Here is a 12097-nt window from a genome sequence, read left to right as displayed (position 1 = left end):
TGTGTTACCAAGAAATATACTGTCTCTGATTTAAAAAAAAAAAAAATTAGATCAAGCATGGAAAACATTAACAGTAACTTTTCTACAACTCATGCATTCTACATCTATATCTATATATACCTACACCTACATACATACAGGACATACATCATGAAATATAATGTGCCAGAGAATAAATACACGAAGATTTTTGCTATCGCATTAGATGTGTCCAGTATTATATTTCTAAATGCCATCCTTAGTTTAGACCACTGATGCTGATTTTTACCAATGTTTTTCAAAACTGTGTAGTTTTTTGTGTAAATTACCAGCATTTACAGTAATGTTCAGTAGTAAATGCCTTATCTTGCTTTTTATTTTAATAAACAAAAATAAAATAACAACATAATGGTGAAAACAAAAATATATCAATGTAAACTTGATCTTACACCAATATAAAGAAACAATACAGTTTGAATTAACAATGAACAGTACAGATAATATATATATAATAAATTTAGAAAAGAGAAAATGCCTGCAGATTTGTATAATACATAATTTAAGGAAATTCAAAGTGTTTGAAAATCTTCTGTTCAGCAGCCCCTCTGTTGAAAAACAAATAACTCAAATGTGGTTAAATAGCACACTTTGACAAGCCACTGCTGCAAATGAATTGCAGGCTTATCTTTCCAAAGTTGTACAATAGTTGTTTTGGATACTTCCCAGTGCATGAAGTCTCAGTACTTCTTGATGCCTTGATACATTTGAAATAAAAGGAATGTAGGTAAGGAGGACATACATGTATTTGACAAGGACACCTTAAAGTTATTCTGAAATCCTATGAACTTCAGACTAAAGTACAACCATAATAGTACAAATCCAAAGCCATAAGATTTAATGTTCCAACTCCTGAATCACATCTCCTGATTCTTACCTAAAACACATAAATACGCACACGCACGCGCACGCACACACACACACACACACACAGAGTTAATGTCTATGTTTGTTATACAAAACAGAAAAACAGGTCATTAAACGAAGAGTAGCTTCATTTTATCCTGTCCTTGATGTGCTACAAAGTTTAGAATGCTGGATGGAAGAACCCAGTAGGAAGAACCCAGTTCAAATCCTTTCAAGAACTTCATTCTGCCAACCTATTGGCCACATTCAGATGTTACATAAACACAAAAAAACTCATCTCCTAAGCAGCAGAGAGAAGCCCCATCTGCCTAGGATGCTGGTAATGTAATTTAAGGACAGTTGGCTGCATGAACAATTTGTACTGAGGAAGCTTTCAAGCCTACAGCTATATTCATATTGATTTCTATGTGATCTCAATCCTAAAAGCAGTTAGCAGGATTTTAATTTAGTATGTTATGTGAAGCCAGCCTTTGTGGCTTATAGAATGTGTGAACTAGCCAACAGTGGCTTCTTCAACAAACCATTGTTAAAACAAATTAGCATAGTGTGAATTTGGCTTCTCCCTAGAGCTTTATGTTGGCCCTAAATTAAACTTGGCTGATGTGGCAGTTATTTTCTGTCTCTAATGTGGATTTTGTCTTCTAAAAGTATTTTCTAAAATTTCCTCAGGTGTTTGCACATATCTCTTCAGTCCCTTCAGAGTGACAATCTGCTTAAAATTGTATCTTTGCTCAAAATCTTGGCTCTGAGAACTGGCAAGTACCTCATTTATTATTTCTTAAAGACGCTAAATCCTGATATTTCTTTGCCACTCTGAAACAAATGATGGTGGTAAAATCAAGGCTGCCTCATACATGTTGATTCTAACTCAGGAATCTCATAACCCCCTGTATGAGAATTTTGATTTCATTATTATTAATGGGTTTTATGAAATGATGAAGGTATCATTTTTTAAAAAATGCCCAATCAAGATTGAGAAAGTATTGACTCAGTAACTTAAATGCTCGTGCATTTGGAAATTTCAGTATACTTTGGAATTACATCTTCTATAATCTATGAAATTTTACACCATAATAAATCTGTTTCAAATTTTATTTTAAACACAAACCAGAATATTTGACTCATGCTCACTTACTATCAGAACTTATGAATTCTTACCAAGCATTTTCCTTTTCCATCAGGTGTAGAAGTATTTTGGACCTGGCCTATTTTTGGATTGCAACTGCAGTTGGACTCAGTATGATCGGTCATTAGGATTGATTGATTTATAACCCAAAATAAAGACCCTGGATGGCTTACAAATCAAACAAACAAACAAAAACCACACATAATACATATAAAAGAGAGAACACTGATGACCAGAAAAACACCCAGCCTTAAACCAGTCAAAATGAAACGAAACTAAAAGGAACTCCACAACCATCCTATCTGAAGGCCTGGGAGAACAGCCAGATTTTTGGTAGTTTCCAAAACATGATAAGGGCGGGAGCTGCAGATATCATTCCAGAGGGCAAATGCTGCCACAGAGTAGGTGTGCCTGCTGGGTCCCATAAGGTGGCACTGCTTGATGGAATTCTACAGAATGTAGTCACCTGGTATATATAGTATAAACCATCTATCGCATGTCCCAAGAACAGAAGGATGAATTCAGAAGGCTGCACTTCGAACATATGAACCCTTTTTAGGTTGTATGATTTCTAGAGCTCACAATCTCCATTCAGTTGAACTCTATAAATGCAATTTGCAGTAATCGGAAAGCAAGTCACTGTTCAGTTTCTTCCTTCTGCCTTACCCTAGCAAGGAATATTAGAAAAAATTGCCTCCAGTGAGGCTGGGAGCTTCAGAAGTGGTACCATTTTCCAGTTTCTGTATAGAAGTCATTGATGCTTCCTCACTTTCAGCATCTTTTTAAACGTAGTATGTATCTGTTATGATTTGGCAAGACAAAGAAAGGATATGAAAAATGCTCATCAAAGGACTATAGGAAACTTGTAGAAGCTAACAAGAACATGCTAGTGATGAGTACATACTTTTAATTTGTAGTCACTGTTTACTGCACAAAAGCATGGATTCATGTTTGAGTGAACTAGTCATTATCCTCTCTCTTTCAATAGGTGAACAGCACCTATTAAACTGATGCTTGTTTATATTTTTAAGATGCATATTTTAGCTCACTTTTAATCCTTGCTTATTTCCTCCCTCTGCTGCCAATGCCGCCTACTTTCTTGATGGGTTTTCTTCCCTGCAGTTCCTTTTTATGGCAATGTTTTGAAGCAGATGCTCTGGCTGCTTCTGCAGTCTATCCTGCCAGCTTCATGATTCCTTCTTGCTGTTCAAGATCATAACTCTTCATATGCCAAGGCCCAATTATAAGGACTACATTAAAAAAAAACAAAAAAATCCACCATAGAGGAAATGCTTAACACAGAGACATAGAAAGAGAGAGTTGGTGAGTCATAGATTCCCCCCACCCACCCCCCCGTTCCAACTATGCATATTCTCTACGATCTCATTTGTTTGTTTGTTTCCAGAATTGAAGATGTTCCAGCACTTTAAATAAACATTTTAAGAACTTAGTGCAATTTATTTCTTTTACTAAGTTCTTATGGGAAACTGTCTTGGAAAGAAAAATAATTTTGAGACATGGACTTGGTTGCTAGTTCCACAGCTGTAGCAATTTTGAGAAAACATCAGCTCAGAAAAGCTGCATGGTCATCTTTCTGCAAAAAAAAAAAAAAAAAGTTGAAATAAAAGTTGTTTGTCAAAAAAATGGGACAGTGGTGCTGGAATCTGGCCTTCTCAGCTGTTAAGTTCAGACAAATACCTGAACAGGCTTCAATTTTTATTCCTAATTCATTCTGTCCCATTTCTGGATTAAGCTATAATTTTTCAAAAACAAAATCATCACAAAAATGTATCTTTTAATGTATTTTCAAGTACTTTCTCTCCAAAGACTCCTTCTAATCACAGATTCTAAGTCCATAATTTTAATATATTTATTCTGAAATATGCAGTTGTACATGCATAACGACACTTTTTAAACTAAGAACTTTCTTGCAAAATTCAGACAATTACTTTCTAAGAAGTAAGCCCTTCTGTGGCCCTTACCAGGGTTTGCTCCCATCTGGGATTCTCACACTATCCCCTGCTCTTCTGCAGTGTAGCCCATTAACCTCTGGTTCAGCTGCGGCCCAGGAAGAAACACTGCAAAGATAGTTTTCCAGTGTTAATGCAGAAACTGTGGCAGCAGATGGCTTTCCATGGGTAGAAACTCTTGTTTCTTGCCCCCTCCTTGCTGAAGTCAAGGTACCATTCTCTTTAAATTGATCAGAGAGGTAGTTTTGCTGTATACCCACTGAGTGGTTGATCCTGCTTTCTAAAACTGACGGAGGAAACAAGTTCAGGATGAGCCAAGAATGTGAATAAAGCATCTAGGCACACTTTTTAATATGCTCTCTATATCTTGAAGTCTTAGTGTTTTGAGAACAGTGGTAGAAAAGCAACCAGTGGGTCAGTGTGATTAGATTTCTGAGGATCTACAGAGCATGAATGGCAGCTGGATGTAAGTGCCTCATTTTCCAATCTTTTCTCATGTATCTTGTTCAGCCTTTGCAAATTGCTTCTGATGGAAGTTATATATTATGGTCCTTGTTTATAACTGTTCTTATGGGATAGTTTAGGGAAGTTAAAGCAAAACAACCCTATAAATTGCTTTGCAAAGCAACATAGCACCCTGCTTCTAAAAAAGTTATTTGATCCTAAGAGTATAATGAAGGGGATGAGTCATGATCCTGAACCCTGTCAGGACTAATAAGTTAAAGATATCCTGGGAAAGGTATTGAAGTACTTTAGGGAGATCAATTATCTAACTCACTGTTTCTCAACCTTGGCAACTTTAAGATGGGTGGACTTCAACTCCCAGAATTCCCTAGCCAGCCTTGCTGGAAGTCCACCCATCTTCAAGTTGCCAAGGTTGAGAAACACTGATCTAACTGATTATTCTGCTGGAGGATAAAACTAGACTATTTACATCATATGAATTCCTTAAAGTTGTATAGAGATGGTTCAAAAGTAGTTTTGACTGTACATCTTTTTGAAGAGGTTTTGTCTATAAGAGATTTGCCCACTGGAGAGATGAATTGAGTTTAGATCCAGCCCTTTCCACTCCATACCCCTAACCATTAGAAACTTGCTTCAACATTCTGAAGGCATAGTCTCCAGCCAATCAGGAAAAACTAACCTGGATATCCACTCAATTCTCCTGAGATCATTTACCAATCATCTTGGTACTCTATAGAAAAATATCCTGACAATAGAGTGGGAAGTACAGATCATGCTCTCTTTGGGGTTTATAACATCCTTTGTATTGCTTCTGAAGCCTTCTTTGGCACATCAGTTAGCTCGCTGGAAGAAGAGCTTTCTATGAAGAATCTTCAACTTACTAGGTGTGCTGAAGAAACCTCAGCATAGAGTACCACAGTAGGTAATTCATGTCATTCTGCACTGAGCTGTAGAAAATTGTATCACAATATGTGTCTATGAGGCAAAGCACAGGCCTAATCTGAATACAGTTACCATCCACATAATATAGAAACAAGGCATCTGTTCTCTTAGAACCAATTGATATGAATCATTGCACACCAAAACTAGTGAAATCACCAGTACTGTAGTTTGGCAAGACAGGAAGTGGCGGCCTGATTTCCTCCACAGTGTTAGAATGCAAATTATGAAAGGTCATTATTTATTTTCAGTGACATCATCATGCAATGAATCTTGATGAGGTGAGGCTATATCCTAGTTTGTTTGTTTTTATTGAAAAAGGCAATCAAACAAGCAACCCTGGAGCCAAACAAGTAGATAGGGGTCTTTTTACATGAAATACATACATGTAGGGGTGTCTGGCTTCAAAGCGGTAGGCACAACCAGGCAATCAAAGCCCTTTCTAATGTGCGCTTCACATACTGCATACCTGTGAAAAGAGGCAGCAGTTTGCTCAGCTGGAGGAACCTGCCATTTTGAAGACAGTGACCATCACTGCAGATACCCCTGCAGACATGCATACAATCGCATGGATTTCATATTTCCTGAATGTCTGAATATTTGTTATATCAATTTAACTTTCAGTTATATGTAAGCCAGGGAGTTTCACAGGAGGAGGAGGAGGAGGAGGAGGAGGAGGAGGAGGTTGCTTGTATATTTCTGGGTACATATTCTATAATACATCTTTGATTGATTTGGATCATATGTATTACTATAAACTGAATATATATCCTAGAAGATATAAGTTTGGTAGGGTTTTTTGGTAGATTTGTACCTATGATTCCACTTATAATTCAACACAATCCATTATCCCATCTTGTTCCTCCTTTAGCTGGAAATTCAAGGAGTTGCAGTCTTAGCATATCTAAGAGGATGGGCTGGCTGGGGAATTCTGGGAGTTGCTTACCCATCCCACCCATCTTAAAGTTGCTGAGGTTGAGCAACCCTGTTTTAGGCCATGAAAGATCAATGGGCATGGTTTCCAGGCAAATTAGATCCCCAAAATTATCCATGGCCTTTTCAGAAATACAGTAAACAAGCCCCTGAACCAGTTCTTCACTCATGCTTCTCACAACATATGTAATATTTTCTATGAAGTTACAACAAAGGGTTAAGGCAGAGCTTTGTGGATTGATATCACATCTAGTGGTATAATGAGCTTTTTACCAAAGTAATTAAAATGTGTTTATAATTAATACAGATGAATTGGTTCCTGCACAATAGTAGTTAGGAGATTAACAAAGGCCACATTTTGGCAACAGGACTACATTCCTTTCCAAGAACTATGGGACTTTATCCAAGGAATGTCTGTCCAACCCAGCTGATTCTTCAGAGGTGCCATATGGTACTGTTATCCATTACATTTTTTTCCATAAAAGGCAGCCATATGACATAACTGATCTTCAAAATGTTGTCAGAAGGCATTACCTGGGCATGCTGTGAACTGTTTTCCACCCCCTCCCCAAACTGAGCAGGGACATGGGCTATTAATTATGAGCAGACGAAATAAGCCCACACGTGCTGGGAACTTGGCCTCCTTTCCTGTCAACTGAGCATCTCAAACTGCTCAAGCTAACAATGAGAACAAATTATCTCCTACCCCTAAAACATTATATCCTTCTCTAATATGTATAATATAATACATATGCATACATGAATATTACAATTTAACAGGTTTCACATACAAATTTCCCAACTAGCTAACTCAAAAAGTCTACACATTTGATCTTCAGGGTTCTAAAATTCAAGTCTGTGTATGCTTACTCATATATTCAACAAGATTTACTGGATTGCAACTGCAGAACCTAACTTTCCCACTGCCCCAATAGTTCAGTAGGTACTTGTATGCAATATTACACTAGTGAAAAAGGACAAAAAAGGGCAGTTGCCCTAGCAGTTGCACAATAGCTCACAGAATAACAATAAAAGCAAAATTAATCTCAATGAGTTTTGCAAGTCAAATCAGCAAATTGTGCAATTGTGACTGCATGGTTTACAAAAGATAGAAACTTCACATTAATGGAATGGCTCCATTGGATAATAACTAACAGGAATGTAATAGGGCTGTGCAGATATTTAAAGACCTGGTTTGTCTTGACAAAGTAAGCTTTCAAAGGTGCTTTGCAAAGCAACACAACCCCTTTGTTTCTCAACAAAGCAGCCATGTTGCTTTATTTTGCCTCTCTACTGAGGCCTGCTTGAATAGCTTGCACAAAATCTTCTTCTATGCGTTGGGACTGCTGGTGAGGCTAATGATTTCATTTCTTTACCTTGATGAGGAAATTCAAATTATCTCCAAAGTGTGAAGCTCTTCACTGAGGTGAATCCAAGTCACCACACAGAGGTTTAGGGTGTAATGGCAGAGATCTTTCCCCACACAATATAATGATTAATAATAACAACAGCAACAACATAAGCTTTCTAGAGCACTCAAGCATTTTGAAAATATTATTTCAGGATATCAAAAACGATATCAAGGAAATAACAACTTCCATATTATTAGCCCTAAAATTACATGGGTGTACCTTGTAGTCTTCAGGAGTCAAGCTAAACTAGAGGACAATTTTACTTTATTTCTAACTATGACTCTGCCAAATCAATATTAGCATCTCTCTCTGTACATATAGCTATATAATACAGTAAAGCATTTTTCTTAAAATGTGTTGGGTACTTTCCTATCCTCCAAAAGAGTCCACACTTCAATGTACAAAACACAATAGCAATGCTATTTGGCACAGACCTATTCAGCAAAAAAAAAAAAAAAGGTAAATTGATGACTCTGCTAAAGAATGGTAGAATTTAAATACAAAAAATGATAACACACACGCACACACATCTGTAACAAATCTTATGCATTATGTAGGAGAATTTTAAAGACAGAAAGCAAAACTACTCATTAACAATCAGTCAGAATGATTCCAGATGGAAGGGAGAACTACTCATTGGTAATTTTAAAGACATGTCCGGAGCAGGATGGCCTTCTCTTAGCATCAAAGCTCAACAGAGGTACTTCAGTACTCAGACTTAGAGGTGCCTCAAGCGTGTGTTATAGCAGCATAATGTATGCAGTTTTGCCACGTGAGATAAAAGACAACACAGAGAAGTTAACTGGAATAGCAGTGCCATATTCCAGCTTTGTCCTTTCCTCAAAAAGGCAGATTTACTTAGTGTACATAGCTGGCCCTGCCCTAAGGCAAAGTGGGGCAACCATCATCTGTGGCAAAGACTAGGAAAAGGCCACCAGCTCATTCCCATTAGCATCTCCTGCAACCATTCAGCTGGGCTACTGGATGGGACTATTTTTTTCATGCTCCAAAGACAGCAAAACTTCTTGCTGCTGATTCTCTCTTATATCGAGTTATCTCCTAATGTATCACTGGTGACTGAACAAACAGCAAAGATGCAGGCAGTTCAGCCACATTCTCTAAGCATCATTGTGCAAGAGCTCTGCTCATCTGGAATGTAGAGGGGGGTTGTCCACTGGGGTTTCTCTCTGTCTCTCACTGTTGCAAATCTGACAGTTTTGCCTCTTCTGCCTTCTCAAATGTTCATTTTTATACTGTCCCGTTTTTATATTCATTTCTCCTTCGTCCACACTAGAAAATTTATACACATGCATGCAGGTTTGTGCACATTTCTTTTCACTAGCCATTTTTGTTTGCAATTTTGTTTAATATACACCACCTTGTCAACAAAATTTCCCTGATATCATTCATTCAGGATTATTGAAGTTTTGGTTGGGTATCAGTTCAAGAATTTAAATGAAATGAATTTCTCCATTCCTTCTACTCATCTAATTTATACTTATGCCTACTTATTCAACCATTCTTTAACTGAGTCTATTGGTCTATTAAGTGGCTGATCATGAGTGAGAGCAAAGCGTAGCAGGACAAAATGATGTGTTCCAAGAATTCTCCCTAAATTATTCTGCCATTGCCACACTGCTGTGGATATTGTCCTATTATCAGTATTGAATCTCTGAGCAATCTGGACAAATGCCACAGCCCAGTGATATCTCCTTCTCGGATCTTTCCGTCAATAAAACTGGTGCTAAGACAAAACAAATACTTATTGTGTTCAGATAACTGAGAAAGGTAACAGCTGATTTTCTGCATCTAGCATTAGGAAGTGTATGAATTAACATATATGAGCCCAGATACATGCACACACATACATGCATACATGCATACTTGACAAGGCTCCTTGCATTATTGGTGGAATACCACTAATGTACTAAAAGGTTAGAATTTGTTCTCCGATCTGTATTAAAGATAACAGATTTAAAATTTATTATTTGTAAAATATTATCCAGGCCAGTTCTACTTTATTTTTCATCCTTCCTGCTCTGAAATAGGTGCCCTTTACAAAGGGCAAGAACAATAAACAAATCTGACAGAACCAACTGTGAGAAATTTTCCTAAACGTTTCCATTTAGTTTTGATCTTTGGTTTTGGTGTAGAATTTTTACATGAAGAAAAATAATGTTGCTGTTAAAAACAACACATTTTTTTCCTTGTAGGTATTTTGGACATGTCTGCATGACAGATTAGATTGCTTTCTTCTTTTTTTTTTTTTAATGCTATAGCTTCTTTTAATAGGGCCTTAGGAATATTCGTCCCATTTCTGAAAGCTCACTAGTAAATTCTCTGGCATTGTTTTATTCATGTGATAAGAACTTGACTTTGGCAATCAGGTTTTGGTATATTCAACGAATACAACTATCTACAAAGAGAGAAATATTGATACAACTGAAGGCTGCAAAGCTTCTGTCAAGCAGACTCCCTGAATGCCTCTGCAGGTAAAGACTTACAGACAAAAAACAGAATAACACAGAGCACTTTTTGCCCAATCTCTTTTCAATGCCGTTATGAAGTTCTCTTTTTATCTAGTTTCATCATAACAACTGCTATTAAGCTACTGTACAGTATAAGGTAACTTAATAATATGTGGAATGAATTTTCGGTATGAAAATGTAACAGCGTGTCATACTTGGAAGATGCTTAACACTCTAAAAGTATTGGCCAACAAGGTGTATAGAAGCTATTTCCAATTGTACTTTCAAATAATCTTAGCTTTGCCAGCAAATTTGCTTGGCAAATACAGTGGTTTATCAGGTGCTTATGGTGCAGCATGCAGTTAGAAAAGAGCAATTCCCCACCCCCAATACCTTCGGTGATACTACATAAGAATGCTCAAGGAATGTACCCTTTGCACATCCCTATATGGGATGACTGAATAAAAGTGCAGACTGGCACACAGTTCTCTGCCATAATTTGAACTTCTCTAAACATTGCAGTGTAGTTCTTGGCAATTTAGATGTATCAAAAATGTATGCATATCATTATACATTAGAATATATATATTTAATCTTATGGGAAAATATGTTTGACTAAGTCATTACATGTAAAGCTAGATAGCACAATGATTTGACAAATCACAGGATATTTGGAGAGTGCCAGTCTGAGAAAGATGGCAAGATGAAGCTCCCATTGTGTTAATAAGAATAGTTTAAAGTTCAGTTACAGTAGATTTGGGAAGCAAGCGATTCATGGCCTGGTTTCTTGTAGCTTTAACTTTCTAATAACTGCAGAGATTGAGTAGCCAAAAGGAGAGAAAGAGTGCCCAGAAACAAGTGGGGGGAGAGGATTTAGGAGAAGATTGTTACATAATCTTGCAATGTACTTTTGACTTGGAGTTCATCCACTGATGTCACATAACTGTTGAGGGAAAAAGGTTCCCACTGTTGCATGAGAAGATCATAGATGAACAATTAAATCAGAAGGTGCGCCTTTAATGAAGAAAACTGTTTTGCTACAGATACAAAAATTCAGCTGGTTAATTCGCTGCTGGCATAATTGGCAAAGATCTGTGAATGAGATCACTTGAGAAAATATTCCCAATGAAGTTCAGTCTCAAAAGGGAATTCATTCCTTACCCTTTCCCTTGTCTGCACCAACCAAATATAGCCACATTCCATCCAGTCCTTAAGAATGACAAACATAAGAAAAACAAAGTGGTCCTCACAGGATAAAATTAGATGTTCAGCAACAAACACAGGTCTGGGAACCTGGCTGCTGCCTTTCTACCACACAAAATGTGGGTGGCATTGTTAGTTATGGCATTTTAACAGGAAAGAAGAAAGGGCAATGAGAAATGGGGGATATTTAAGTGACTGCCTCTGCCTCTCTCTCTCTCTCTCTCTCTCATCTGAAACAGAGGGAAGGGGAAAGGCAAAAGGGGCTAAATTAAATGTCAGGCTGCCAGGGAACTCTGGGAGTTGTGGTCCAATACCTCTAGGCATATCATCTTGGATAAGGTTTGATTAAAGCATCCCTATCTACTGTTTTTTCCTTTAAGACACTCTCCCATTTTATTTTTCAGCAGGGGTTGCAACCCTGCATCCGATCTACAGTAGATGTCAAAAAGTAAGTTGGCAGCTTCAGTGAGTAAGTTTGATTTTGTTCTGATACAAGAATAAACCTCATGGTTTTTCTTAACTACACCACTATCTAGCAGGCCTTACTCTCCAGTTTCCTATAGCTCATTTCCTAGAATTATTATTTCAAATATAGTTCTTTTTTTTAAAAAGCTGCTGTGCTCTGATCACATCTTCCTTTATGGAAGAAACCAGAGAAATATGTGTATCACAGATAGG

Source organism: Python bivittatus, unplaced genomic scaffold, assembly GCF_059951505.1.
Source record: "Python bivittatus isolate LINGU-HERP-01145 unplaced genomic scaffold, Pbiv_v1 ctg000590_np1212, whole genome shotgun sequence".
Lineage (NCBI taxonomy): Eukaryota > Metazoa > Chordata > Lepidosauria > Squamata > Pythonidae > Python > Python bivittatus.
This window is presented reverse-complemented; position numbering follows the sequence as displayed.